Source organism: Telmatherina bonti, assembly GCF_933228915.1.
Source record: "Telmatherina bonti genome assembly, chromosome: 16".
Classification (NCBI taxonomy): Eukaryota; Metazoa; Chordata; class Actinopteri; order Atheriniformes; family Telmatherinidae; genus Telmatherina; species Telmatherina bonti.
This window is the reverse complement of record NC_136614.1, coordinates 17152020-17166917: the sequence shown is the minus strand read 5'-3', so window position 1 is coordinate 17166917 and position 14898 is coordinate 17152020. Positions and strand designations below refer to the sequence as shown.

The 14898-nt window shown below is 40.4% G+C and overlaps 1 protein-coding gene across 1 annotated transcript in view; it reads right to left on the bottom strand.

Annotated features, from left to right (window-relative positions):
- fut8b (fucosyltransferase 8b (alpha (1,6) fucosyltransferase)) overlaps window positions 1-5796 on the bottom strand; it is a 97001-nt gene extending 91205 nt beyond the window's left edge. Inside the window, exon 1 of the mRNA XM_079255993.1 lies at window positions 5657-5796. The gene's annotated coding sequence lies outside the window, so the exon portion shown is untranslated. The remainder of the gene's footprint in view (window positions 1-5656) is intronic.
- Window positions 5797-14898: the final 9102 nt, after the last annotated feature.

The following is a 14898-nucleotide window of genomic DNA, read 5'->3' as shown; positions in this document are numbered from 1 at the left end:
GGGTCTGTGCATTCAGTATTGTGATCCCAGAACAAATTTGGGCAGTTGTCACTGTGATCCTAATGCCCAGCATCTGGCTCACTGGCCTTCTTTTTTATGTTTTGGAGTGGGGAGAGAGGAGATGATGTGGGTGATCTGAGTGCTTGTGCCTCGAGCTGCACAGCTGTCTCAATTACAACCGCTCTCATCTCTCCTAATTTTCCCTCCATACCAATCTGCTTTCCCTTTTTTTCCCCCAAACCTTTGTCCCATGTAACCACATCTATGGCCTCCACTTTCAAGGACACCGATTCTGGAGAGAACTCATGGATACCAAAGTGGATTCAAAGGCTGCTTTGAGTGAGACGCTGTAGGGTGCCACCGCCTAAAGACCCAGGCAACACGGTATCTTGTCAGGCAGCTGAGATTTTTTTTAGCAGCATCTCTGAATCCCTCCAGCCCTCCATGCTTGCTCTGATCCTGGCCTGAGCTGTGGACTCTCAGGGGCTAAAAGGCTTTTTGAAGGGCGGTGGATACTGAGCATCAGGGGGATTTTGTGGCTATGTGGGGAGCTTTGGGGCGCCGTTTGTGTCCCACAGTGAATCCCTGAGCAACTTCTGATGAGCTAAAAATTCTCACTGTGTGCCATACCCACATTAATTCAGTTCTCCGTGCAGAGGAGGTGCTAAAAACTTTCATGCTTTATATGACAATTCTTTGCATTTACAGTGTTACAAAAGTCGAGTGAATACACATATTAAATATCTCGAGTGAGTCTTAAATTAATCCAAAGCCACACAGGAGACAGTGCAACAAGAAAAAGAGAGGGAAAAGGAGGGTGGGGAGACTAAGCATTGCATGTTGATGGGTACATGCCTATTTCTGGACAGCTCCAATGAGCCAAGAAGACCCACTTCCCAACTCAGGCTGCAGTAATAATAACTCCCTGAGATATGCACAAAAATACGCATCTCTGATGTGTGTGCAATGCACACTGGGCCGCCTGGCTGCAGGGCCAAACAGAGCCAGGGCAGCAGACTGTTTGAGGTGGAATCTGGGTCAGGATATGTGACTGGTCAACAGAAACAGAGGCAGAGCACTTAGATTTACCCCACAACCCAAATATCAAAAAACATTCAAACACCTCCCAAATCCCCGCAAAGATATCCGCAGCTCAGGCATTATGATGTCTAGATAGAACTTCTACACAAATCTAATCTGATGCTACATGGCTGCTGGGCAATGCTCCTATTGTGCCTATCTCACCGATTTCCTATTCAGAACTTTCTTTCCTCAATCCTGTTTTTAAACACTCTGAAAGAGACAGGTTGGCCAGCAGCAAGACATTTAGACAAGCACACAACAGGACATAGCTTTGGGGGCCTTTTTTTTGTCTCCAGGTGGAGAATGCTATCAGCCTGGATCAGGCTAGCCTGTTCAAGCTGAGCTTCAGCAGCCTCACGGGCCGGTCCGCTATTCTCCATGGAAACCTGCTTCACACTTGCACTGCGATTGGCTGGTACAATCACTAGACAGGCACTCTGTCTTACAATACAGATAATAATGGCCTTCTGGCGAGATGACAGCAGGAGAAGAGTGATGCAGAAGGCTCTTTTTTTTCCCCTACAGATTTTGCCCTTTAGAAGGACTTCATTCAGCACATATCTAAACTGATGCTGCACACATAACATGCAAGTATCTGACTTAACATCCACTGTGTTCAAGTATGGCTCCAGTTAAATATCTTATTTTTTAAATTCTTTCAAAATACTTGAGGTTGAATGACAAAAAGAAACACCAACTTCAAATGAAATTTGCCTGCATTTGTCAAAGAGATGGCTCATTAACCAATGTTCATGAAGCTTTTCCTTCTCAATCTTGTCTTGAAAGATTAATTCACTCAGAGTTAGACTCACAAGGGGCATGTCCAAGTATCCATCCATCCATATATAACCATTTCGATCTTTCCCTTCCTCCCAACAGAAACAACAAAGGTAAAAAGCTTCTTTTCTATGCCTTATGCTCTATTTACAGTTTATTGTCTGGGATCGGAATACCATGCACAGAGATTAACAATGCCAACAAAACAATGCTTCCAGATGAGCCTTCCTCTTTCGGTAACATTGTTACCAGAGCTCGCTACGAGCATTAGTGTGTCTCTCATATAGTCTTCACTTCAGCATTCTTTGTGCTCGTAGCGATGAGACCCCCAAAACTGGAAACATGTCTTCAAAATGTGTTGTTCATTTCTTTCACAGCTCTATTCAGACTTTTTTTTCCCTCTCTTCTCCCTCATCCATCTGACATTTTTAGAAGAAAAAAGAAAAAAAAAGTGGGATATATCTGGGACAACAAGAGGGGAAAGGGGATGTATACACAGCACACTGAAGCCAATATCAAGCATTATACACACACTGTACACTGAGCCAAAACACTGTGATGCTTGAAATTAGAATGGCTTTTCATGCAAACAGAGGCGCTTGCTGTGCAGGTGACAGGCTGGTATTGCAGACAGAAACAGAATGAAAAACAAATCCAAATGCTATTTTAAATAAAACTCAGCTTGGATGCGAGTCGCTGCACTAAACCAAATGCAGAAACGGTGCTTGCCACGTGACAAATGCCTACATTTTCAATACAGGTTCAACTATGAAATGAGTCACCACCCTTGTTGCTCACCGCTCTGCATCCAACGTCTTTGGCAGAGCAACGCTAATACGTCTAATGAACTCATTAGTCAAAAATGAAGACAGACAGTGGCGTGAGGCATGAAAGGTGGGGGCACAAAGGCCAGCAAGAAAGAGAGGGGGGGGGGGGGGGAGGAAAATGGGGGGAAGAAAATGAAAGAAAATTGATCAGCTGAAGTGAGGAGGCAGCTTCTCTAGAAAGAACGTTCTCCTGCATTACAGATGCAGTGCCATGTGTCTCAGGAGCTGCACGGTAGAAAAGTCGCTCTTTTTTCCAATGTAATCATCTTGACAAGCTGAAGCACGTCAACCAGCGGTGGCAATCCCCACAAAACTTCAAATCTGACAAGAAAATTTCAAGGGTGGCTTTTGAGTGTTGTCGCTGCTAGTTGATTCAACTGTTTTATCAAAATTTACACAGGCTCGAATGAGCTACTCTAATGTAATTATTTGCACTTGGCTGATATAACTCAGCTATCGTCCAGAAATGGCAAAAACCTGATCAAAGCCAGCTGTTGCCAAAAAGAGGGTCACTTTTCTTTCTGTAAAATAATTAGATCCATACAGTTTAATGCAGTTCAAATTTAAGCAGACGTACATATGAAGCAGCAGACTCACTGTAACTAAATCCGTGAGATCTCTCCTACCATGACACAGACTGCTGTCACCACAATATATATGCCTGTTTACTTATTCATGAATGGATTAGGGCTACTAACTCAATCAATCTGCTCTCCCGGTTACCAAGCCAGACTTTATAAGACAACATTAATGATGAATTAGTTGTCCATAGGTGATGAGTTTCCACCTCGTCAGCAGCTCCTATTCAAATGAGAGCACGATGGATAAATTTGCAATTAGATCGAAGCACTGGGATAGTTGTGGCACTGTACAATAAGAATTTATTGTCAGGCAACATATCGTAAAGGACAGAAATTTAGCTGCTTTTCATAAAGCTGAGACATGTCTTGTGATGACAGCTGCAGACATCAAGCAAGACAGTGAACCTCGGGGAAAAAAATAGTCATTTTCCATCTGTGTCACATGCTCATTTAATGAAAAAGCAGTAAGACAATGCACTTAATTTCTACTCGCTCTGTCATAATAATAAGATTAAAAACAGCCATTTATTATACTTTTTTTTTGTTGGCAGGCCTCAGCGCTGTTATCATGACAACATTGCACCCACCCATGCATTAAGTTTGCAGTGAGCTGTGAATGCACCACAAGCCATGTTGTGGCGCTTTTTATATGACAGTGAAGGCACACATCCTCTAATGGGTGCTCCTGCTGGGAGCTGAACCCAACACCCACACTTATTCAGCTGACTTTCACTGAACACAGAACCACACGAAAAGACAAGAAAAGCCACACAATATCATTTTGCTGGACCACCTTTAGCATCGATTACAACACACTCACTGTGATGTTGTTTTAAATGAGACTCATTTAATCCAATTGCTTCCAAGATCTGGTGTCAGACGTCTGCTGTGTAAAGTTTACTCCCGCACATCCCAAAGATTATCAAAGGGGGTTAAAGTTTGGACTTTGTGGGGGTCAAGCCATGTATGAAAATGATGTCTTATGGCAGTGGTTACCAACCTTGGGTCCTAAGTTGTTGACTGTAGATGTGATTTAAATTAAAGCTATTTCACACAAAAACAAGTTGAGGTGTATTTGCTAAAGGTTTTTTTTTTCATTACCATGTTTTGGGAGCCCAAAAACACTTTCTTTGCATAATTTTGTTCATGGGACATGTCTAAGAAATGCCACAGTGCAGAAGATTCACTCTTATTTTGAAAAAGTAAAAAAGGAAAATGTAAGTTGATATGGTGATAATTGCCTTAACTTTGATTTTCTATCTAAAGAGTCAGCTAGAATCTGTCACTTAAGGTGAGAAGCCAGCGAATGAAAGCAGAAAAACAAGCATGTTTCAACACTTTTTTTTTTTTTTTTTTTTTTGGTAGTTGCATGAAAGGGGTTATAGGAGAAAATAAGTTGGGAACTACAGTCTTTTGCTCCCAGAATCTCTGTTTCATCAAATGAGCCTGATGAATCCTGACAATGTCATCTTGGAATATTCCTCTGCCATCAAGGGAGGAGGAAAGAAAATGAATCTAATGATGGAAAAAAATCTCAGGTAGTCAGCTGACCTCTTTTTTTTTGGGGGGGGGGGGTACCTAAATGTAACCTAGATCTGACCAAATGCAACTTCTTCAAATCATTTGCTTGATTAAATCCAGGTGGTGACTTTTGTTCTTGGCGCAGCAGTGTGTGTCTGCACGTGCCATACACATCATCATCAGCTTTGCAAACTGTTTTGGACGAGACAGATGAGCGGAATGGGGAGGGGGACGGAGGGGAGGGGGCAGAAGCCACCCAACTGGCAACCTACTCACTGACCTGATGTAATGCAAAAGTAATTTCATCTAATCATCACATATCAGAGGGCGTCTTCCACATGAACCACACAGAGAACAAACTCACGCCTAGCTGTGGTGATTACTGCGAAGCAATCCCCGTTACTGGCAGCCGCGATGAGGTTGACACACTGGCAGCTGCTATCGCAGCTAGCTTATTGGCTACACGCTTCTAGCACTGTTGATAAATAAACGTGCATTCACGCGCCCCACTTCAGGTAAATCACGCGGTCTTGAAACTGCTGCTTAGTGGTAATTGCGGGTCTTAACGTGGATGCACTTCTTGCGGAACCTTTCTCTACAACAAACAAAGGAGAATGAGGGGTAGTTTATAAAGAAGTGCAACAGACCGGGGTAGCAATAGCACAATTCCCGTCTGAAGATGTGCAAATGCGTCCGCGTAACGGCGCGGGGGTAACTAGACCCGACATTCCGAACTACCGTGACCGCTATTTGGTCACCGTAATCCCACCAGTGGCACAGTCAACAGGCCGGGATGTAGCGGAGGAATCTACAGCCTCTGCTGCGCCTACGTTTCCGTTCGACACACGCTGGGTTGTTTGCACCTACCTCGGTGAGACAAGCCGGCTTTCGGAGGCATCCGACAGCGGCTGCGGCGTTGACGCAGAGGCAACGGAGATGTGTTGCTCCGGAAAAAACTGAGGAGAAAGACTGCAGCGGAAACAGGAACTGAGACGCTTGCTCGTCTGAATACGCCAGTCCAGGCAGCTCTGGAGAGGTCTCTACTGAATGGCCGGTGTCAACACAGAGAAAAAAGGAGGGAGCACCACACATCCGGTTTCAAATTTTCAAAATAAAAAGGTGCGCTAGGATTTGTGGACCGTTAGTTGGTCTGCTGCCGGCAAATGTGAAAGCTGTTGAACTACAAATGAGGAAAACATGAAAAAGAAATTGTAAGTAGCAGTTATAGTACTTGTTTTGGTATTTTGTTGTGTGCTGTTTTAAACTCAATAAAATAAAACAGCAGTTCAAAACTCAAATTTACTGTCCCTTGTTATACTTATTAAAGATCAGCATCGTGTTTATATTTTTGCTGATTTAGTTTTCCCCAGCATGACTCGAAAGTATCAATAGTGTGTAAATTCCTGCAGTTGAATTTCCTCTATTTTATGCCTCGGTTAATTTTTGGATCACTTATTCTGAAGGCTCTCTTGTCTGGCTTCCTGTCTGCTTGCTGGCTTGATTTCAGCTGCTGCAGAGCCCAGTGTGAGTCGTTTGCAGAGGAAGCTGCAGCGCGCTCACCAGTGTCAGTTTGCAGTACTGCAGTTGGGCTCATACAGCAACAGAGCCGTGCCAGCTGGAGATGCAGGGCCCAAACTTCTCATGTGTGACACGCTGCACAGCCATCTGACTGGCACCAAGGTGCTGCACTGAAAGCACTTTGGACACGTCCTGCACACTGCAGTGTGATCACTCCTTATTTGCATGATTTGTGCCTTCCTCAGAGTTGCAGCCTGTTCCACCACTCATCGGTTTTGAATTACTGCTTATATATTCTAGTCTTCAACCTCATCAGCATACTTCAATTTCTCCTCAATTGACTAATTAAAAACTTGAATAATGTTGATATCCAAGTGTTTTGTTGTTTTTTTTTGTTTTTTTTTTTATTGTATTTATTTTTTATTCTTCTTGCACGATTAAGTAAATGCAGTTAGGAATATGAGATGGGAACTTGAGAAATTAAGAAAGCAGAAATTTTCCACCATGTAGAGCAGATGAGGTGTTCACATTAAGCTAATTTTTCAGTCAGCTGAGGCAGATTTTCCAAATATTCATGTTAACATTTTACATGTTTGGATTGGAGATGTGACTTGTGTTGAGCTAATGTCTTGAATCTATTTGCAGTACTTAAATGACAGCAACAAAGTGAAATTGGAGAAAATATTGGGGAGAAAAGACAAACACAACAGTAATTAAAGTAGTAGTAAAGTAATAAATAAAACTGTAATAAAGAATAGTGTTAACGTTAAACTGTTGATTGTTGTTCATACCATGTATATTACTTTGGTTGTGAACAGTACTTTCTACTTTGTACATACAACATGCACTTAGATGGGACTGTGGTCATTGCAAAGTTGTCTAACCCTGCATCAGAGTAATGATGAACCAGGCTAGTGTGTACCAGAAGAACAATGCACAGACAGCTGATGACGTGATTACTGACAACTGCCTGTCTGTATGAACAGACATTTGCTTCTTGTGCTAAATAAAGAAGATTCTTTGAGCCTGTTTGCCAGAAATGTTGAACTGTTTCCTGATGTACATGCTTCCCGATAAACCAGTTTTATAATAAAACCCTGAAGGATAATTGTTTGACCTTTCACTCATTCCCTTAGGCTTTACTTGGCACGAGCAAATAATTTCCTCAACAACATACAAACACTAAAGACATGTAACGAAAGTATAAAAAAAATGCCAACATTGCGAGGCAAACATTATCAGTAATTAAATAAAAGAAAAGCATGGAAAGGCACAAAGCAACAAATAGATTGCACAGATGTAGAAATAGAAAGAGATGCAAATCAACTATAAGACAGAGGAACCAACAGGGGATGCAAAAGAAATACAAATAAACTGATACAAACCCATGCAAACACAGATTAATCCCTTAAGACACACAAAAGGACAGCAGGAAAGGACACTGGATGCAAAACTGCTGAAGAGACATGCAAAACAACTGCAAAAAACAACCTTAGAGACTTTTCCTTTTTGATTAAGCGTGTAGTTGAAGCTGGCTTGGGGTGACCATTAGCCACCCTGCTGCATGTATTGTAATAAACCTGGGGTACTGGGGAATGTCTGCTACACTAAACATCATCCTTCACTTTAATTTCTTTATTTTCCATATATGGTAATGCCATTACAGCTGTCAACATTCCCATAGTCAATTTCCATGGCCTTTTTTTGTGTGTTTGTTTGCGTGTTTGTCTCTGTCCTCTATTTAATTGGATTTGAATTCGACTTGTTTGCTTTCTATCACAAGGCTTAAAGGAGTCCTCTTGCAAATTGGTGCTGTATAAATTAGATATATTGAACAGACTATTAAAAACAATTTGCAAGAATCAGTAAAAGGACATGCAGACATAAGCAGGGGGGGAGAAACAAAGTAGACCAAAGAGATGAAAATTAATTAAGCAATTGAGCTAACTAGAATGTTTGCAAAACGATTGAAAACAAATGCGCAATAATAAACCACAAAATGATGATGCGAAATGACCAGAAAATAACTATGAAGGACAGATTGCAAGGAGACACAAAAAAATCCCCAAAGACATAGAGATTTAAAACATCAGGTTAATTTGTGGTCATTTTCATCTGCCTTTTTTTTTTTATTATTCCTTTTTTTAAACCCATTTTTACCAAGGATCCATAAATAAAATACAACCTAAAGGCTGAGCAAACCGTCAGAAATCAGCTTTCTTGTAATTTTACATGATGCAATTTCTCCATCTGCACATGTAAGCTGAGACACAGTGATGTGAAGCTCATCCTTTTACATTTGTTACAAGCAGAAGCAAACCTGGGTGGACAGGGCTCCTGTATCAGTCATCACAGCTATAAAGCAATGCCGTAAAGGTTACACATAATCACATTCAGAAAGCTGTGAAGACCTGCTTATTCAGTAATTCTCAGTCACGGTTCAGATGAAACGAGAAAGGGTCCATTTTTTTTGTCCAGCAGAAGTCCATTAGCTTGAAGCAGGACTTGACAAAGACATATTGTCTGTCAAACATTGTCTCATGTGTCCTTATAAGCCTTTGCCAAAGCAAAAGAGAAATGTGAGCAGACCAACTGGTATTTTGTACACAAAAACATCAACTTAGCCTCAACAACTGACCCCAGTTAGAGTCAAGGATGTTGACAAGCGAAAGCTAAGTAAAGCCAGACCACATGCACGGATGCACAGGCACAGGTGTTGTAAAGCAGTAAACAGCAAACTGTCTTTCAGGAAGTAATTTGTTGCCCTTAAACATGTAATTTACTGCATCACTCCATGAACTTCCTTCTTTTTGCCCCTTTTTTCTGTCTCGCTTGAGAATTAAGCTACTAAATCGAATTCAGAATACCCACAGGCTTTTCGTTTGTTGCTGCTTTTCAATCCAGTTTTGAAAAATATCCAGTGCGCCTTTGAGAGGTCTCTCTCCTGTGGCAAGGAGCTGAATCATAATAACAACCCCCCCACCTTCATTTGTTGCACACAGTTTCCATGTTCGGCCTAACATGCTGACTGATAATGCTGATGCAGTAGTGCCATCATGTGGCTCAAGAAGTGTTGCGCAAAATTGCAGAATAAACCGTAAAGAAGCATTTTCCTGATGTTTCCCAGATCGATAATGCTAGAGCTTTCTCTTTTGTTCCATTAAATGGGCCTGAAGCAAGCAAAACACACACAAACACTCACACACAGTCATACAGTCATAGTTGAGCTTAAATTATTTGAAAGGCATTACAATTATGTCTTATATTAAACTAAGCTTCAACTTATTCTGATTATAGTGAAACCTTTTAAAAACATTATTTCCAAAAATTAAGTATGTAAATCAACAATGATAAAAAAAGAAAGTTAAGGTGAAACAAGGAAAAGCCTTCATAAGTTTGTTTTAAAAAGATATTTAGAAGAGTTAACTAACTCTGGTGACCTGATTTCCTCAGGCATTTTGGTGAACACCACAAGGGCTTTGATCACATGTCATCTCTTGTGTGCACTGGCCCAGCATGTCGGTATATGTGCAAACTCATAAAAGGTCAGATAAACAAGAACTCGAGACACGTAAACATCTGTTTTAATTCAGTTTGAAAACACAGAGAGGTGCAAGAAGGCTTTAACATGAGTTGTACTCATCTTTCCTCTTTGATCTTGTTTTAAATCTTATTTAAACTCCTGCCAGCTTATTTCTGCAAAATCAGGAGCTGATTATTGGATTTTTGGTTGAAACAAGTGCAAATGCTGCTGCAATAGTCGAACTGTGAGGAGATGAAAGGATTTAAAATGCTCTGCAGGTACTTAAAAAAACAACATTGATTGTTAAAATCATTACTAGTAGATAAAAACGCAGCTGTACAGCTGTTATGATGTGCTGCTTGTGACTGAGATTACAATGAAACCAAATGGTTGTTTGTAGGAGAGCCATTAAGAGGCTTGCAGATAAAAGGATTTACTCAGTCACGTACTGGAAACTGATTATAATAATCTGAGTTTTGCCTGAATACAATTTTGCCTGAATACAATTTAAAACGTAAAGAATCTATTTTATTCACGAAATGAACTCAGCATAACAGAGACCCTGGAGGTAAACATAGCTGTTATTAACATAGCAGAGAAAATAAACATTGTCTCTGGATAATATGCCCTGAAGGAAGCATGTTAAAAGAAAAACAAAATCGGTCCTGAAACATAACCCTGAGGGACACCATGAATATAACAGAATATTTTAATTTGACGGATTTAGCAACCAACAGATGAATAAAAAGAGAAAACACCTGCACTCACACACACTTACCTGATCACACACAAGTAAAGTCATCTTCATTCTTGTTTCTAGCAGGTTGGAGGCAGGCTGATTTGTACTGACCTTTTATTTTGGTCTCTACTGACCTTTTCAAATCGAGTAGAGGAGTTGCAAAAAGAAAATGTTAAATGAATTTATCTGGAGTTTGTCATGCCTTAAGTGTCAAATACAATATTTTGCAAAGTCATATAAAAAAAATACACTTTTCTATTTTAAGGTTTTAAATAGATTAAGAAAATGTAGCTGTATTTGTACATAAAAAAAGAACATATTACACACTATCAGCCATCATTTGGAAGTAGTGAACAACAAACAAAACAAAACAAAAAAAAAAAATTGCATCTTGTAGCAGCTACTAATCAATCAATTACATTTGATGAAGTGATTGTTATAAAGGGTGATCTTTGCCATGAAGGCAGAAATATTGGCTGATCTGGAGTATTCAGGTGTGTGCTCATGTAACGCAATGGAGGAACAACAATTGTTACCATTCATCAATCTGGGAAGAGTTAGAAGTTCATTTCTAAATGTTTTGGAGTCATTTTACAGTAAGAAAAATTACTCACAGTTAGAAAACATTCCAGAAAGTCCCAATCTTCCCATAAAGTGTCACAGTTCACCCCAAGATTCGGACTCAGACTCGGACTCAGACCAGACATACCACCCTCAGCATATTAAAAGAATCCCTCTCTTGGACAAATGAGACCAAAGTAGACGTGTTGGCTCATAATACAAAGCATCATGTTGGACTGAGTTAGGAACTGCACACACACTTTATTATATCTGTCATGCAAAGTGATGAAAAGGAGATGATCTGACTTTGTTTCACAGCCACAAGACCTGGACACCTTCCCGTTGAGTCAACCATCGCTCAGTGATTTAAGATAATTTGTTTGACATCTGAAGCTTGGCAGAAACTGTTTCATGTTACAGAAGAATGATTCCAAACAAAACATGGAAAAAAAAAAACCATCTACAAAAGGTCGGATCAATGTTCTGCAAATGTCCAGTCGAAGTCAAGACCTTATCCTGACTGACATGCTGTGGTGAGACCAACAAAGCTGCGCTTATGCATAAGCTCGCAAAAATCCGTATTAGTTACTTTTTCTCACATAACTTTTTCATTTTGATTCTTTGTGTTATGGAAATATTATAAATGTTGTCATTTTTTATTACCCAGGGTTGTGTTTTCACAATGCTGAGTAATAAACTGAAACAGGTTGTACTTTCTTTTTACACAGATAACTAAACAGAACTGCATGTGTCAAAATGTATCACATGCAACCAAAGCTGAACAAAATAAAACTGAATATTGAAAAGCTCATTCAAGCACCGTCAGAATAACAACAACAGGGGACAACAATGGCCCTGTTGTCTGGCTGCAGAGCATTCGGGGGACCGTAAGAAACACTTTCCTTAATCATGAGTTTGGATTTGGCATAAAAAATTTCACAAGGCTGAGGATGAATCTGTCTGAAAACTGTGTCTGAGAGGTGATAAACTGGTATAGCACAGTAACTCCCATCCAACACATGAGACCAGTTAACGGGAAACGGTAGTCAGCTCTCCATAAACTACTCAGAGAGAATGAGTCAGCCAGGGGTTATGTCAACAAATTGTCATGATTGGTGGTGGAGATGGTGACCAAAAAGCAGAGATGGGAGCCTGGGATGCAGAGTAAGGTTGTTTAATTCCAAGAAAACCAAAAAACTGAAGGTGGGAAAATACAGGTGGCCAGACAAAACCACATGGACCTGGCAAGACTAACTAAACAAACCAGCGAAATGAAGACAAAAACTGAGGGTGTAAATACACACATAACAAGACACAGGACACAAATGAACTAAATGAACCCAGGTGAACTAATGAACGTAGACAAAGGTAAAACAGGAACACACTCCAAAATAAAACAGGAAACCAAAAACTAAAGAGACTTCACAAAACACACGTCATGACACAAATAAACCAGACAAATATTCTCTCCTCAGTGCAGCAACATTACGTGGAAACAGAACAGAAATGGAAAGATGGGATGCAGTCACAGACCTTCAATGTGATACGTGGCATCCGGTAGAGATCTGTTATGGTGAACCCTCTCATCTACTTCTGAAATATAGAAGAAGTTGGCAACTTGTCTAGTCTAGCCTTAAAATAAAACCCCCAAAGTACAACAACAATTCTGAACGGTTTTTCAAGACGATTGCTGCAAAGTAAACTCTGAAGTAAATGGGATAAACAAACAATGGAGTGAATGTTTTAGTTGGCTTTGGCCTTAAAACAACATTGTGCTGCGCGTACTGCAAATTAAATTATAGTAAGAAGCAGGCTACGACTAGGGATCAACAGCAATGAGTACATTTTTACTTTATGACAGAAGTCTTGTGTACATTGCCTTCTGTATGTGTGAATAGTAAAAGTTTACCAGTAAAATGAGACTTTGACCTCATAAGTAGCAGTCTGGTGAGAAGTATAATGTTTTAAGTTAAATATGTGTCTGTTCATTGAAACAGAAAAAGAAGAATAATATGTGATAATATGTGATAAGTAAATATTTAAAGGGGTCCTATTATGGTATTTGGAGTTTTCTGAGCTTTCTACAGTGTTACAGTGTTGAATCCTCATCAGACACGTGAATGGTACTGTTTTTTATCACCTAAACGCATGTTTGAGTTTGAGTTCCAGCACTCTCTCCGTTCGGTTTCCATGGCGATGAAAAACGCGTCGTTTCAGAGAGTTTTTTCTACTTGGAAATCCTTGTGACGTCCCGGAGGAAAAGGTTCGGTGATTGGTTAACTTCTACTGGTTAACAAGAGCATGTACAAATACATCAGGTGGGTGGAAAACGTGGGATAAAGTTATTTCCAACGATGGCTGGTGAGTTTACCAAAGAGAGACATCCTGCTGCATTCGTTGCTGTTTTGCGGCGAAAGCAGGTGCGGAGCGCGCTTCCGATGTAGTGCAGTGGCAGGAGGCGGGGCTTAATGCGGAAGAGTCTCAATCCACTCGTTTTGCCCACAGGCTGATCTGACAACCTACGGAGAGGGTCAGTCTGAAGTAAATAAAGCGATTTGTGACAATAACTCAATCAATCCCAGCCCTTCTGGGCTCAGAAATAAAAATAAATTAGCCTGAAATGCACATAATAGTTCCACTTTAAGGTTGTAGTATTGATGATCAGCCTTACACACAGACAATAAACAATATGCACTAAAGTCATCAGAACTGTGGGAGTAATTTGCCATTTCTGAGTGTACCTTCAGCCTGTTTGTATAGATTCAGCTGTGGCTCTCATCTTTTTAATCTCCATCTTAATCAGAAAATCTGAAGAGTATTTCACCTTATATTTTCCCCGAGTTGTGTGCTTGGCTGCAGCAGCAGCTATGTGATCAGTGCACAAAAAGGAAACTAACCTGTGGATTTTCATTCTGTTTCCTTTTTTTATATTGGACAGAGAAAAGTGGATCTGTGCAAAAACCTCTCCAGCTGATGGGGTTTGGGCTGATGCTGGGGTGAATTTAAAGGACATGTTTATGTGTGGAGAAGTGAAGATGGCTGCATTTATGTGTCAGCTCGATGAATGGGATGATGGCAGAACAGCTGAGGTGGTTCACCTCAGAATTCATGTCGCAATACTTGCTAGAAGCAATGAGTAGACCTATGTGGGACTGGTCTAGATGGTACTGTCATGTGCAGATGAGAACAACACATTGGCGAGAGTTACATGAAGTTTTTTAATTCGGAATTGATCATTTGGAATGAAATAATTCCAAATGAAAGTATTCTGTTTCGGGTTTACATGGAAATAGTGATTCCAAAATGAGGTTTACATGGAAAACACGTTTATTCACCTTTACTCAATTCTGCTTTAGATTGGTGAGTTGGGAAGGGTTCTGATTGGACAGAGGGCAGACGTGATGCACTTTTGTTTACAAAATTAAACAAACTCCACTTCCTGCTTCTCATCTTTTTGGACAAAACATGGAAAACCACATAATGAGAACAATTTTTGATTTGATGCTACTTCACTTCCCAAAACTTGCACTGAATAGTTTTATGTAGAGTCCAGTAATGCAGAGCTCAGGTGTGTTGCAGAACTGGTTGAAAAATAATAAGAACGAGCAACGCATGAGGCATAAACTGGGTGGATTGTGGACTTCAGTCAACAGTCTCAGAGGTAAACATCATGGGAAGCACACAGAAGAGACAAACAACTGGGCATTTAGTTGCCAACTTTTATTTTCCATTCTCAAAGAACCAACCCAACTGATTAAAACTGCCTGC